The sequence below is a fragment of the Macaca mulatta genome, chromosome 15 (assembly GCF_049350105.2).
Source record: "Macaca mulatta isolate MMU2019108-1 chromosome 15, T2T-MMU8v2.0, whole genome shotgun sequence".
NCBI lineage: Eukaryota > Metazoa > Chordata > Mammalia > Primates > Cercopithecidae > Macaca > Macaca mulatta.
The window spans coordinates 56,914,014-56,930,279 of record NC_133420.1 but is presented as its reverse complement, the minus strand read 5'-3'; the positions used below and the strand labels follow the sequence as shown (position 1 = coordinate 56,930,279).

General features: G+C 40.5%; 1 long non-coding RNA gene across 2 annotated transcripts; it reads right to left on the bottom strand.

Moving 5' to 3' along the window:
* Nucleotides 1–9,601: 9,601 nt before the first annotated feature.
* LOC144335167 (uncharacterized) lies at nucleotides 9,602–15,119 on the bottom strand. 2 transcript variants are annotated; one of them, XR_013405663.1, is made up of 3 exons: nucleotides 14,983–15,119; nucleotides 13,260–13,375; nucleotides 9,602–9,712 (listed from the first exon to the last, which is right to left on the bottom strand). It is a non-coding gene; the product is annotated as an uncharacterized LOC144335167 (long non-coding RNA). The 2 variants fall into 2 exon arrangements; XR_013405662.1 differs by lacking the exon at nucleotides 9,602–9,712 and having other exon boundaries at nucleotides 13,058–13,375.
* Between the last annotated feature and the right edge of the window lie 1,147 nt (nucleotides 15,120–16,266).

Here is a 16,266-nt window from a genome sequence, read left to right as displayed (position 1 = left end):
GCTCTTTACTGGTGAGAAGATAGCAAAAGCTGAAGCAGACACAGAACTCACAAGTGGAAAATATAGCAGGGCTGGCTACATAATTTGTGGGGCTCAGTGCGATATGGAAATATAAGCCCTCTTGTTCAAAAAAGAGGGGGAAGTGCCATTAAAGGTAATAAAATACGAAGTTTATCTTTCTTCCAAGTTCTTTTCATTTCTTACAGGATTTTTGTTACTTTTTAATGTCATTTTAAGTAAAGAAAACTAAAAGTTTGAATCAGTATAAATTTTCATTTTTATATTGTGCCACACCCATTTTAAATGCAGATATAAGAACATTTAACTCATGTAGAATCATAAAAATTATAATTTGTATTTTGTGGTTCATACATGAATATGTAGTTCATTCTTACCAGAAGAATAGGAACAATGCACACACAAAAAATTCAACTGTTTCTATTTCACTGCTTGATAAAATACATTATATCAACATTCTCTGCCTTCCACCTACTGATGAGTAAGGAAGGACTGACAGGAAAAGGAACTACAGGTTACCCTTGTTCCCTTTCTGTGTCATCATTTTCAAAGAAGTGGCTGGCTGATACAGGCAAGTAGCACAAGTAGTAAAGGATGTGATGGAGTTTCTTGGTTGTTCATGTTTTTTACAATGCCATTGCTTTCTTTCTGGAACAGAAGCAAGTCTAGTTTGAATGGAAAGCTTGGCCTTTTGGGATCTGTCAGTACTCTCTCCCAGATCCTTCTTTAGTCATAGACATAACACACTTAACTTGTGCTCACTTGGAGTCTCCCTAAACTCCCATGCATCGTGGATCCACTGGGATTCTGCGGTCAGAGAGCATCGCCGTTACTACATTCAAACATGGTGGCATGACATGATATACCTACTGTGAATGACAGGTGTCACACAAAGGAAGGACAGGTGCACCTAGTGTGTATTCCTCTGTTTATGTTCATGCTTCATTGTCCCATTGGATTTGACTTACAAAATACAAATTCAAAGAAGAAATTATGAAGAATTTCAAGATGGCAGCAGCAGAGCATCAAGCTACACGTCAGACCCTTCTGATTGTAGGGCTCTGTGTGACTACACAAGAGAAACCCTCAAAGTCAGCTCTGGATGGCGGAAGCCCTGGACTGCCTGTCTACTGGATGTTAAATGAGATTGAAATAAATTATGACCTAGTTTAAGCTGTGGTATTTTGGGGTCCCTTTTATATACTTTGTATCCTGACTAACGAAAACACTTTTAGTTCTCAAAACGTACTGCCAATTGTATAACAAAGAGAGTATGTCACCATGTTTAGTTAACACCCTCATGAGCAGTATATGACCACAAATGTTTCCCTCTGCTCTTGCTATTGTCTCTATTTTGATATTTCAACAGCATGTCCAATTCAAAATGCCCCAAACCAAACTCATCTCCCCTCCAATATCAAACACAGACACAAACCCAACTAATATTTATTTAGCTTTTAACATGTACCTAGCATTTTGCAGGCTTATTTCATTTATTAGGTATCATCATTCATTGTGCACATTTTCCAGATGAGGAAACGGAAGCTCATGCAACTTACTGAAGGTAATACTGAAATGAGATATGATTTCAGTATTTATGGCTCCAAAGCCTATGAGCATAATCACTTCTCTCTCCTTTTCTATGATGGCAAGATAACTCCTAAAACAACGCTGGTGTGATTCGGAAAAGAAATGTTTTTCTTTACATCTTGCAGCAAATCAATGTCTACAATAAATTCAGAATTCTAGTATCCTGTCAGATCACTCTATTCCTATCATTTCTACCATTGCCAACACATCCTGAAAACTAGTGTGTTCACCTGGGAGAGTTTGCTCAGAGAAGCAGAGGGTTTTGTTAATCCCCCTAGTGACCTCTTGTGGCTGATGAACACCCTGCTGAGACCCTGCCTCTGGAATATATACTACTTCTTCTTCTTCTTCTTCTTCTTCTTCTTCTTCTTCTTCTTCTTCTTCTTCTTCTTCTTCTTCTTCTTCTTCTTCTTCTTCTTCTTCTTCTTCCTCCTCCTCCTCCTCCTCCTCCTCCTCCTCCTCCTCCTCCTCCTCCTCCTCCTCCTCCTCCTCCTCCTCCTTCTTCTTCTTCTTCTTCTTCTTCTTCTTCTTCTTCTTCTTCTTCTTCTTCTTCTTCTTTACTTTAAGTTCTAGGGTACATGTGCACAAAGTGCAGGTTTGTTACATATGTATACTTGTGCCATGTTGGTGTGCTGCATCCATCAACTCATCAGCACCCATCAACTCATCAGCACCCATCAACTCATCATTTACATCAGGTATAAATCCCAATGCCATCCCTCCCCCCTCCCCTCCCCATAATAGGCCCCAGTGTGTGATGTTCCCCTTCCAGAGTCCAAGTGATCTCATTGTTCAGTTCCCACCTATGAGTGAGAACATGCGGTGTTTGGTTTTCTGTTCTTGCGATAGTTTGCTGAGAATGATGGTTTCCAGCTGCATCCATGTCCCTACAAAGGACACAAACTCATCCTTTTTTATGGTGTGCTGCTTCTTGTTCACCCCTCCCTGGGCTACAGAAAAAGGGCTCCAAGGAAATCAGGGTTGGGAAATGGGTCGTCCCTGGTTTCAAACAAAGGGCATAATTCTAATATGTGTCCAAAATAAGCCCAGAAAATATGTAAGAGAGATGGGTTTTCTGTTTCCTGGACTTGCCTTTCATATCTTTTTTTTTTTCCTCCTTGCATCCTCTCTCACTTTTCTTAATTTATTGGTGAGGAGAAAATGTTGTAATAACTTGTAAATCAGATTAGATAAATAATGATGCTATAACAAGCCTGGTGGCTTAATAGTATATACAAAGGGTGTTTACTGAAGTAATTATTTTAACAGAAAATCTATCTATCATCTATCTATATATCTGGAGGAGATTTTAAGTGATTGTATTACCTTTATACAGTGAAATACTATAAGGCCATTAAAGTGTACATATAAGTACGCACTACAGACATACAGACATACACACACATACAGGTGAGGAGAAGGGTGCAGGTAAAGAAACTAAGTTACAAAACCACATGTATGTTATCCCTGTTTTGTAACACTGGATGTATGCTTCTATGCAAAGAGAAGAGAAATTACCAAAATATTAACTATAGTGGTCAGCATCTCAGAGTGGTGGAATTATATATATATATATATTTTTTTTTTGAGACTGAGTCTTGCTCTATTGCCCAGGCTGGAATGCAGTGGCATGATCTCGGCTCACTGCAACCTCCGTCTCCTGGGTTCAAGCAATTCTCCTGCCTCAGCCTCCTGAGCAGCTGGGATTACAGGCGCGCGCTACCACGCCCAGCTAATTTTTGTATTTTTTAGTAGAGACAGGGTTTTACGATGTTGGCTGGGCTGGTCTTGAACTCCTGACCTCAAGTGATCCACTGGCCTCGGCCTCCCAAAGTGCTGGAATTACAGGCATGAGCCACTGTGCCTGGCCAAGGAATTACAGATTTAAAAAAAAAATTATTTACAGTTTTCTGTATTGCAGTGGTTCTCAACTTAGTACATTAACAACATATGAAAAATCTGAATGCTTAGCCCACTCTAGACTAATTAAGTCAGAACTACTGGAAGTGAACCCAGGTTCTAGTAATTTTTAAAATCACCCAGATGATTCAATGTGCAATCAAGCTTGAGAATGAGTATATTGTTTGAATGCTTTACAATCAGTGATTGTTTTATAAAAGCAGGAAGAAGGGAGAGCCAGAAGTTGTTATCTTCATTTCGCTAATTTATGTGCAGTGTGCCTGTGCGTATAGTGTGTATGCAGTGTGCATGTGTGGCTGCTGCAGACAAACTAAGGCTAAAGCTGGTAGAAATCCAAAGGAACACAGTAAAGTCACCTAGTCGATCATGAAATCTGGTCAGAAAAACCTGGCTTTGTTTCTTTGTTCTAATACTTCCTGGCTATGTGACCTTAAGCAGCTCACTTCACCTGTTTGAGTATCAGTTTTCTTTCCTAGTAAGGGCAAAAGGGAAATTCTATTCCCATAGAATTGCAGGATTCAGTGTCATATTGCATGAACAAGGGCTATGTAAGTTGCTAGTTATAATATGTGATGGAGTAAAGAAGTAGAAAAGACAGCAGGAGAAATAACTGAGCACTGAAAGATAAAATATTAACATTCCAGGAATGCTAATATTTTTTGTTTCTTGTGAATGCTTTCATTTCCCTAACAAACACAGTTGCTGAGGGCCCGCTTTGCACCAGACACCATTTTAAGAGATAGACGAGAAAACCTAATGACAGTCTGATTGCCGTCAAGAGGTTCACATGTGTAAGGGAATGATGAGTTGTAACAAATAACACAGCGCGGTAAGTGCTGTAAAGAGGTGTTCCCAAGGCAGTAAGAGGGGCGCCCGTGCCTCTTCCAGAGAAGGGGAGGCAAGACTTGTGAAGCCTACAGAGAGCTCGGATCGGGAAATACTGACTACATGCTTCGTCCTCTAGGGGGAGCTCAAGGCTTTCTGCTTTGGTATCTCAATGAAGTCAGTACTTCCAGTGAGAAGGGTGTAGATACAGATGTAGAACCGGGTTAGGATAAATGCTTCAGTGCCACTTGGTCTTGGAGTTCTCTCTTTTTAGGTATGTCTTTTCTATTGAATGGCTTCTTCCTTTGCTCCCGTGAAGCTGGTGCTATGGAAAGACATTGGGTTATCCCTCCCAGTTAAAAACTTTGCTCTCACCACTTAGAGGACTAAGGAAGAACCAGAGTGAAGGAAGCCCCATGGGCAGGAAGAGGACTCATTTGGGCTCAAGACATTCAGTCCAGCCTAGCTCACAAGGATAGATGAGATCATGATTCGGGACCATAACTTGTCACTTGTGCACATACTCTCAACGGTGGCATTTTTCAAGGTATTGAAAGGAGGTGGCAGGATAGGATTAAGAAATTTGACCCAGACAGGCTTATCATACTCACTACAACCAACAGATGGTTCTAGATTTTTTTTTTATTAATGTTTCATGACTATGTACTCTCGATTTGAAGTTTTGAGGTCCTCTTGAAGTTTGTTTTTTGTTTTTTTAGACAAGGTCTTGCTCTGTCACCCAGTGCAGTGGTGTGATCATGGCTCACTGCAGCCTCTTACTCCTGGGCTCAAGCGATCCTCCAACTTCAGCCTCCCAAAGCATTGGGATTACAAGCATGAGCCACACACCTGGCTCTAAGTCCTCTTGAATCTGGCAAAAACACTTGATTTGGAATTTTCTAAAATTTCTCTTGTTGTAGCAACTGTATTTCATGGGAAGATATTTCTCTGATAGATCGATGCTCTTCTTTTTTATCTCTGTATCACCTATAAATGCTCCCATTTGCACACTCTTAAAGAAGTCAGCTTAGGATAGTTTCTGATTGCCTCACATGGAAAGTTACAATGTAATCTCTCAGAGTTTTTGTGATGTCTAAATGAAAGATATATAGACAATTTTGATTTTTAAGTTGTTTTTCTTTGCTACTTTGGGCATCAAACTGGGGATAGTGTGGAAACCACCAGTTCCTGAGGTACTTGTGGCTAGGAAATTCACTTGTATACTAAAGAGCTTCATTTTTTGTTTGCTGTGTTATTAGAATGGAGCTGGGTCTATGCCTTTATTCTTTGCATAGCAAGGTTTGCCTTGTTAGATACCAGCCAAGGTAGCACCCTGGATATTTGCCAGTCATATTTATCCTTGTTGAAGGCAAGTTGGCAGTAAATAACACTGAAGAATCCTGCTTGGTATGACTTCCGGTATCAAGTAAACTGTTCCAGAGTTGTTGGGGGGGTCCAGATATACCCCGAGATCATCTCTTGCTTCACCCTCATCTCTGACCCTAGCCCCTGAGTAAACAGGTGAGTTCTGCTAGGGTCCACTTCTTGGTTAGCTGTTCCTTCTTGTGACTGTGTTGTAATAGATAGAACTGGCCATTTTTTTCAAACTAATCCCATTTGTATTGCATCCTGCAAAAATTCCTGTCTGTAGCATGTGACTGATCCTTTTCATTGATTTCTAGCACGGTATAGTGTTCTTTGTACTTTTATCTTTTGTGGTCAATAGAGGGAATCTAACGGCTTGCAGTAGAGGAGATTAGATAAGACTACTGATGTCAATATTGTGCTCAGAAGATGTTTCTTCTGCATCTCAGTGGGGGGTTCAGAAACTTGTCACTCTCCAATAACTTCCCATCACACTGAGAATAAAATGCCAGCTCCTAACTGTGACCTAAAAGAGCTTCCTTCTCCCACTTCATCTCTGATCACTCCCTCTTTCTCTTTGTACCCCAGCCATACTGATCTTATTGCTCCTTAAACAGGCCAAGCTATGTCCACCTCAGGAACTTATGCTACTTGCTGTGCTTTCTGCCTGGAATGCTACACTCGATTTTTACATAGTTTACTCATTCATATCCCTGCCTAAATGTCATTTCACAGAAGTCTTTATAACATCTTATCAGAAATAACCCACACAACTTCTACATCCTTAAGTAGCTTTGCTTTTCCTTATAGCATTTATCACAATCTGAAATCATGTTGTGTTTTTTGTTTTGGTTTTGTTTGAGGTGGAGTCTCACTCTGTCGCCTACACTGGAGAACAATGGCAAGGTCTCAGATTACTGCAACCTCCACTTCCTGGGTTCAAGTGATTATCCTGCCTCAGTCTCCCAAGTAGCTGGGATTACAGGTGGTTGCCACCATGCCCAGCTAATTTTTGTATTTTTAGTACAGACAGGGTTTCACCATGTTGGATGGGCTGGTCTTGAACTCCTGACCTCAGGTGATCCACCTGCCTTTGCCTTCCAAAGTGCTGGGATTATAGGCGTGAGCCACCATGCCCAACACATATTGTGTTTTGTCTGTATACTTTTTAAACATTTGTTTTCTTGCTAGAATGTAAGTTCTATGGGGTCAGGGACTCTCATCTGTCTTGTTTCTTACTCTGTCCCCAGACTCTAGAATAGTGCCAGGTGCCCAATAAGTTTTTGTTGATTGAATAAATAAATGAATGAAAATTAGCTTAAATTTTTAAGAGTTAAGCGGGATTTTGGCTATAACCTCACCATCTACGAAGCCTGGGAACAGAAACAACAACAACAACAAAACAAAAACTAGTGCTGAACACATTGTTTAGGGTTGTAGTGTATTGCTTCTTCTTTAAAGGAAGGAGACGGTGCCTGAGACTAGCCCAGGTGCTGAGACCACAACTCAGGCAATTTAAGTTTATGAAGGCCAATCCCACCCACCCCTTTCCAAAACTCTAGGACTACTTGCTGGAATGTGTGTCCTAAAACCATACTTCTGAACATTTTTGAAATTGAAGTGCATCTCATAATAAGCATACTCTTATTTATTTTGCTTTTCTCCCCTAAAAAGATGTTAAGGAAAGGGATATGGTGTGTCTTTTATAATTGAAGGCATCTTCAGTTAAAGAAGACAGTATTTTACAAAATTCCTCATTTATAGAATCTTAGATTGATAAAAGGTTACAGCTAGCGGGCATTAAAGATCCAGTGAATTTTAAAGACTTTCCTTTTTTTTTTTCTTAACCTGGTCTTTTTGGAAAGAAATCTTTAGAGAAACTATAAACAAACCAGTGGATAAAACACAGTGGGGTGATAGGTGACTCAGCATGCTCACCCCTCCTCTGTGCTGACCTACACTTTCAAGGGAGCTTCCAGAGAGTAATTTGAAACTTAATGGAAAGATACAAGCCAGTTCCTTCATCTTTGGCTGGTGCAAAAACCACTGTTAAAAGTCTTTTACTGCTGGGTGCGGTGGCTCACGTCTGTAACCCAGCACTTTGGGAGGCCGAGGCGGGCGGATCACGAGGTCAGGAGATGGAGACCATCCTGGCTAACACAGTGAAACGCCGTCTCTACTAAAAATACAAAAAAAAAAAAAAAAAAAAGAATTAACTGGGCATGCTGGTGGTGCCTGTAGTCCCAGATAGTGGGGAGGCTGAGGCAGGAGAATGGTGTGAACCAGAGAGGCGGAGCTTGCAGTGAGCTGAGATTGCGCCACTGCACTCCAGCCTGGGTGACAGAGCCAGCCTCCGTCTCAAAAAAAAAAAAAAAGTCCTTTGTTAAACAACAACTTTATGAGATATAATTGACATAATAAAGTGCATATGTGTAAAGTATAACATTTGATAAGTTTCAACATGTGTATACGCTCACGCAGCCATCACTGCTATCAAGACATTGAACATATTCATCATCCTTAAAAGTTTTTTTATGCACTTTTGTAAATTCTTCCTCCCTACCTCACCTCACCTCATACCCATCTCCAGGCCACCCTTATTTGCTTCATGTCACTATAATGATTAGTTTGCATTTTCTACAATTTTACATGAATTACATTATACACACTTTTTTTTTTGATCTGGCTTCTTTCAATCGGCATAATTATTTTGAGATTTATCCATATTGCTGCACATATCAATAGTTTCAATAGTTTTCATTGCTGAGTAGTATTCCATGGTATGGATATTCTCAGTCTGTTTCTCCATTTGCTGCAGATGGACATTTGAATGGTTTCCAGTTTTGGGCTATTACAAATGAAGCTCTATGAATATTCCTGTACGAGTCTTAATATGGACACATGTTTTCTTTATTGTTTTTGTGTTAATACCTAGACGTTGAATGGCTGGATCTGATCAAATGGTAGGTGTATGTTTAACTTTTCAAGGAACTGCCTACTTGTCTTTCAAAGTGGCTATACTGTACAATAGTTTCAGTGGCTACATAACCTCACCAACACTCAGCATGTTCAGTTTCCTAAAAGTTTAGCCATTCTAATGAATGTGTGGTAGTATCTCATTGTGGTTTTAATTTTCATTTCCCTTATGACTAATGACGTTAAGCATCCTTTAATGTACTTATTTGCCATTGTTACTGAGCAAAAGAGGCTTGTTTCCCAATGTGCTAGAAGCCAATGCTATGATACTGGGTTTTTGAGAAAAGAATAACTTTTTTTTTTTTTTTTTTTTTTTTGAGACAGAGGTTCGCTCTTACAACCCAGACTGGAGTGCAATGGTACGATCTCGGCTCACTGCAACCTCCGCCTCCCGGGTTCAAGCGATTCTCCTGCCTCAGCCTCCCTAGTGGCTGGGATTACAAGCATCCACTACCACGGCCAGCTAATTTTTTGCATTTTTAGTAGAGACGGGGTTTCACTATATTGGCCAGGCTGGTCTCAAACTCCTAGCCTCAGGTGATCCACCCGCCTCAGTCTCTCAAAGTACAGGGATTACAGTACTTTGTAATTCTTAGCCACCATGCCTGGCTAAGAATAACTTCCGATTGCAGGTCGACCAACAAGGAGGCAGGAGTCCAACTCAAATCTATTGCCACATGCTGGCTATAAGGCAATACTTTTATTAAGGTTTAGGGGATGGATTCTGGGATTTACTCCTGATTGGTAGAAGGAAAGGGGAGGTCTGGAAAGTCCTGTGTCATGCACGGTTATCTCTTCATGCTACCTCATGGAATACATGTGCAAATTTGGGGCAAGTGAGTACGAAACATGCAGTGGAAATTCAGGCTGTGATGTCAGCAAGCTTGTTGTGTGCAGATTCCAGTTGGCCATAATGATTCCAACTGATTTCAGCCAGTTGTTATCCCACAAGCAGCGAGAGTTTTCATGTTTCAGCAAGTTGTTCTGTTGTTCCTTTTCTTATCTACCATCCTGAAAACTGAAGAATTTCCGTGTCATTTCTTTCTTTAATCGTTGGGGCACTGTTCCACAATCTTCTCTGGTGGCATGTTTGTAATCACTACTTATGTTTTAATTGCCCCCATTTTTGTTTTCGTTTTTAAGATTCTGCAGTAATGACAATATTTTTGAAGCACTGTCTACACTATTTGTCTATTCTGAAATTTTGTTGACAGAACTACTAAATAAATAGTACTGTTAATGGGAAACAAAGGAGAACTGTGTTAATCTAACAGAGAACTATCACAATAGGTTGATATTTATGGCACAGAGACTGTTTACACTTATTCAGGCTGGCAGAAGTGACGATGAATGGGCGAAATGATGGCATATAATTGGGAGGCAATGGGAGATAGTGAAAGAAGCCAGAAAGGGGAATATTGATTTTTGCCCCATCCAAAGTCTCCCCTCCCACACTGTCTATATCATGCCATAGTTTTTCCCTTTCTCCCCAAATTTTTCATTATTGTGGATTTTTTTTTTTATTTTATAGCAAATATGTTAAGGAGATGAAGACTAGCTCAGCAGCAGAATCTAGCAATTGGCTCTTCACTGTGATAAGCTTGCCAAGAATTTTTAATAGTGGGCCACATGACCAGAAATCCGTGTGTTGGCAAAAGAAAGTTTTTTTTTTTTTGAGACGGAGTCTTGCTTTGTCGCCCAGGCTGGAGTGCAGTGGTGCATCTCGGCATACTGCAAGCTCTGCCTCCCGGGTTCACACCATTCTCCTGCCTCAGCCTCCCAATAGCTGGGACTACAGGCGCCCGCCACCACGCCCGGCTAATTTTTTGTATTTTTAGTAGAGACAGAGTTTCACCGTGTTAGCCAGGATGGTCTCGATCCCCTGACCTCGTGATCTGCCCGCCTCGGCCTCCCAAAGTGCTGGGATCAAAAGAAAGTTTATATTGATTTCAGTATTAGTGCATAGCAAGTTTTATATTAAAAATAAGAAGAACTTTATACAAAAGTGCAGTTATAAACCTTGAGTTTGAACTTGTCTCTCTAGGAAGCACGTAGTAGAGTGAGGACGCTGACCTAGATTGGGGACAAAACTGTCATTTTGTCATGGAGTAGAATGAATGTGATCCTGGGGAAAGGAGAAGGGCGTGGGCAAAGGAGAAATGAAGATTACATTCAAGATGTATAAGAAGAGCAGAAGCCAGCTCTCCTCCCATTTCCACTTTGGTCTAGAGAGGAAGAGGCGTTTCTGCCACCCCCATCCCCTCTGTCTTCCTTACTTTTTAGCTTCTTCCAGAGGGAGGAAGAATTACTCAAGTACTCAAAGCACAAGGCAATTACCAAACCACATTTCATTAGAGAGCACGGTCTTTAAGCTGATGTTCCCTTAAGCTGATGCCCCAATAAGGGGCAGTTACAGGCCCCTTATTGCAGCACACTGGGAAAGGACATGGCCGTTCTCTGTCCTGTGCGTAGGTACTATGTGCATAAAGTGTATCTGGTCTGTTCCAGACTTTTTCATCACCCAGGGTGGAAGTGATGGAAAACTTCCTTAGGTTTGCAAACCTACATGGTATAATTGGATTTGGTTTAACAAAGATCTCTGCCCTGGGAGAGAAGTGGGCGCTTAGTTAATAAAAAGGTATTTTATTTTTTATTTGGTATTATTCTCATGTGGATATTCCTTAATTAGGAATCCCTGAATGGTAGAATTTCAGCTCCTAAACTGAACCCCTGACACTAACATAATTAATGTTAAACAAAATTTCTATCCAAAGGGAGCCCCCAAAAGAGGCAAAAATTGTATCTAAGCCAGAAGGACTACAACTAGGGTCAAGGTAACAGGACAAGTTCATAGGGTAGACAGTGAAACCAGGTTCCCTTTGTTGCATCATCCATGGATAGAGAGGACTATCATTTATCCATTCACCCACTCATCAACCAATCCTTCCTTTCATCCATTCAGTCGTTAACACATTTCTGAATTCCAAGCACTGGTCTGACTTCATAATACAGTAATAAACAAGTTGGTTATTGTTTGAAGGAGGATGGAAAAAAATGCGAAAAGAGGGTGTATGTAAATTTGTCATGAAATATATGTATATATATATGTATATATGAGTCAGAAGGAATGGCTCATGGCTCATACATATATATATATATTATATATAATGACTCATATAATCTCTCTCTCACACACACACACACACACTCGAGTCAGAGAGAATGGGAAAGATGGCATAGCATTTTCTTCCACCCTTGACCTATGTTGAAGCCTACAATAGAGTGTACTCATGAGAAAGTTTTTGAGATTCTGGACATAAGCCGTACTGATTGGAAGATCAAGTGACAAAACAAAGCAACAGTTAGAAAGAGGGTCATTGTTTCCACTTTCCCCCAGGACCAAGTACTGACCCGTAAAGTAGATATCACTAGTATTCACCAAAATCTGTTCTCCTCCCTTTTCATATACATGAAGCTCTCTGCACTTTTTAGCCCTCTTGCAGTTAAAGTAGAGCCATATTGATTAGTTCCAGCATTTGCAGCCTGAAGCAAAGAGCGAGTGAGTAACCACGATTAAGTTATCAATTTAAACCTGCTTAGTTGACCAGGGAGGCTTTATGGAAAACAGCTGCCCTAAAGAGTTGCCCAGATCTCAGTTAGATTTTGTGTCAGCGAGAAACAAACTTTTGTCATGGCAAGCCACTGAGAAGACACTGGGTCTTGCTGCACCAGTCTACCCTAGCCTGGAGAACTGATATTTGGGGAAGCATTAAAAAAAAGTACTCCTGGCACAGGCACTGGTGGTTTCAAAATAGCCACTATAAGCGAGGGTAAAAGGCCTTTCCAGTTACTTTGCAAGGCAGTGTGGAGCCAGAACTGGAAAGGAAAGATAAAGTAGATGCTCTGTGATGATTGTAGCTAGAAGACTTTTTTGTGAGTACATACATGTAAGGTACCTTTTTGCAGACTCCCAGAAATATTTAGTAGGACTTTTGGGGCTTGAGAAAGAGCGTTATCAACAAAGGAAATTGCATTATTTAATCTTAACATGACTGCTTACATCCAAAGACTGGTGACACATGATGTCTTTAGGTGCTAACTGAGCTGTGGGATCTGTTAGGGAGAGGTCACAATTCTGTTTCTGGTTGGTAGGAATGACTTTAGTTCCTATCTTCATCCTTACTCCTTTCTTGAAGAGTAAAGTGTCATACATTGCTCAAATCTCTAGGAATTTCAGGATCTCCTGGGATTCATGTCAGACTCCTCTATATCTTTTCTGGGATACTGTGTTTTTTTGGAGAACATAATTTAATTTCATTATCGTAGTTTTTTTTTCTTGAAACTGAATACAGACAGGAAAATACTTTCTGACACAGATGTATTAATATTTGCATGACAAAAAGAGCTTCAGAAATTTACAGCATGATTTATACTACACCTCAAAATCCATATGACTACTTTCTGAAATTGTGAATTTATTTTCAAAAAAATAAAAGGCTCTTCATGGGCCCCAAATCAACAATTCAAAACAATTCCACAATAGTTGAAAATAAGCACAAGCTTACATTGCCATCTGGTCAATCCCATGTCCAATTTGAATTTGATTATCTGTACTTCCTTGAAAGTAGCAACAATGATCTTATTGTTTCCATGATATTTCATGTTCAATTGTTCAGATGTCCTATCATATGAGAAAGAAAATGCAATCTTATGGGCCACCAGGAATCTAAGAAGCTATGCCTCTCAAAGTGCTTTGATATCTTCAATTAATCTTGTAGCAGCTAGAATATGTTTTCAATGATGTGCCTAACTTAACCGTATGACCATATTAAAATAAATTTCCATGTTACTTCAATTTCTGAATAAAATGGCATGAGCAGAAAGCATATTAAAAGTCTTGATCACTTCCCCCAGCAACAGGGCAGTTACTGTTCACATTTTACCAAAGAGCTATCCATGTGCCTCTTCTTCCTGGCCAGAAAAAAGTCCCATCTTGTTTAGGTGGTGGGTAGGGAGCCACTGAGATCATAGAAGATGGGCCCCTATCCAAACCCCAAGGGAATGAATTGCAACTGGGCTTGTCCTGTTTTCCTTTGCCTGTGATTGGTCTAGGAGTGGGCATGTGGCCTATTTCTGGCCCTATGAAGCAAAAGGAGAGGTCTGCTGGGAGACTTCTTGAAATTGCTCTTCCTGGAAGGAGGAAAATAAACAAAACAACCACCAAAGGACTTTACAAGAGGAAGCTTTTTATCGCAGCCCCTTCCTACTCTCATTGAATGCAGCTCTGTGAGGACATGATATTTGAAGCTGCAGAAGCTGATGTGGCAAAAGATGGCAGAACAGAAAAGTAGCCAGAATCTGAGTCCTAGATGACATCACTGCACTGCTGCAACTGCCTTCTCCAGACCTCTTGCCAGGTGAGAAAATTAAATGTCATTATTGCTTAAGCCCCTGGGAGACTAGATTCTGTTACTTGCCAGTGAACGCATCCTAATGCTGTGACCATCTCTTGCACTGAAATCAACTTGCAAAATTTACAGCACAAACTCTGCCCATGTATGAAGAGAATGTAAAAAAGCATTCCAAACATCTCTTTTGGGAAAATAAATGGATAACACCATTTTTTCTTTTCATTTGAGTTGTCCTGTCTTTGGCAAGTGAAAGCTGAAAAGCAGAATTTTCACATATAAATCAAATTTCTCCATTTCCCTCCTGGCAAGGGATAAGAAACTCTTAGCTCATACATGCTTTCTAATTAGTTAAGAATTGGATTTCAAGCCCTACTCTTACTGTTCGGTTTATTCTGCTTAGTTCATTCAGATGAGCGAATCCTTGAAGGTAAGGTTTAGGGTGTTTAGGGTAGTCAAATGGTTATGAACAATGGTTGTGAATGATGACATATTCCAGCATTTTGGAGCAGCAGCTTAGTCAGCTATTATCAGAGCCAGTCTGAGGACTCTGGCCAATACAAGTGTGGGTTGTCTAAACCAATTAATTTTTAAAAGTAAGGAATGTGTCTTTTCAGGTCTCTGGGTCCCTATGGAAACACTGACAAGAACAGGTGGAAGAAATATGTGGTCATTGGTTAAAAACTCTGCAGGGTTCAAAGAAGGGCACTCTTACATCATGTGATGGGTGAGCTGTAGTCATTCTGTGAGGGGAACTCCAGGAGACCGGATCCAACTCACAACCAGCTACAGTGAAGTTATGATATGAGAAGCACTGACTTGGCACAAGACTTGGGAAAGGCAATGAGGCAGCAGGCAAGCTTTACGGGATGACACTTACCTTGAGGGAGCAAGGACAAGTTGTGACCTTCCCAGTTCTCTCTCCATTTGCAGATCAGCAAGCTTCTGTCAGAAAGGAGGGGTGGACAATGAAACTCTTTGGGTTCAGCTTGATTGTTTTTTGAGACAGGTGTGGCAAGGGACTGCCAACAAGGTAAGTCATCTTTGGACAAGCCAAGTGCTTTGGGAGACAACCGTTTCTGAAAATAAGTGTTTGTGTCAAACATTCTCTTTGTCGGTAGGAGACTTTTTTGTTGGATCATGTCATCCTCAGAAAAGAGGTTGCAGAGAAGTTAAGGGAGATGGGATGACTTAGAGTCTCAGTGCTTTGGGGCAATTTATAGACAGCACCGTGTGATCCTGCCATCTCAGGACTTACCCCACGTTGCTAACTCCCTCACTGGGGCCAAGGTTCTGAAAGGAAGAAGGCATGTCTTATTCACTCACCTTTGAGTCTCCAGCACTGATCACAGCACCTGTCACTCAGTAGGCACTCAATAACTGTAAATTGATATGAAACATGACACAAGGTGCCTTTCACAGAACAAAAATTAATTTGTCCTAAAGGCCTCCTGGGATGCAATTTTGAATTTTAGTATGTGTCTACGTTGGGGTTAAGGTTAACGTTTAAGTGTGACAAGAAGGGGTTAGTTTGGCTGAAATAGTTCTTCCTGTGGTGTTAACTGGTAAAATGAAATATAATGTTATTCTAATCTCTTCCAAGCCTTTCCCGATTCAAACACGGAAATGTGTTTCTGCAGATTGCGGCATTTCAGCTAAAAGTTCAACGAGATTAAAAAGGAGAAAGCTTGAGTCATTTGAGTGAATATCGCAAACAGGATTTAGGTATTCATTAAGATAAGGATAAACTGCTAAATTTAGGTTTACTCATGATTAATTTGTTTGATGTATTTCCTTGCAGAATAGTACATGAACTAGATTTTGAATGTGATACAGACACACACCATTTTTTACATACATAGCTTTTAAAATTTAGATGTATTCTATGTGTACAATCCAGAAAGGAGATGAAAGCCTGCCTCCTCTTTTATAAACTTATTTGGAGGGGGAGCTACATGGAAGCCAAACTTTTGCTGAACTCCAGTTGGAAATGGATTCTGGATACACTAGGGCTGGAGAAGGTTAGGGTTGAGAAGGACTAGAGGCATTGCACAAACACATTCCTGGAAATAAATCTACACAGACTGGTTGACTTGAAAACTGGTTAACCAGAAATTTTGCCCTGTTTGGGGTAAAGCTAGAAACATTGAATCCCAAAATCTGT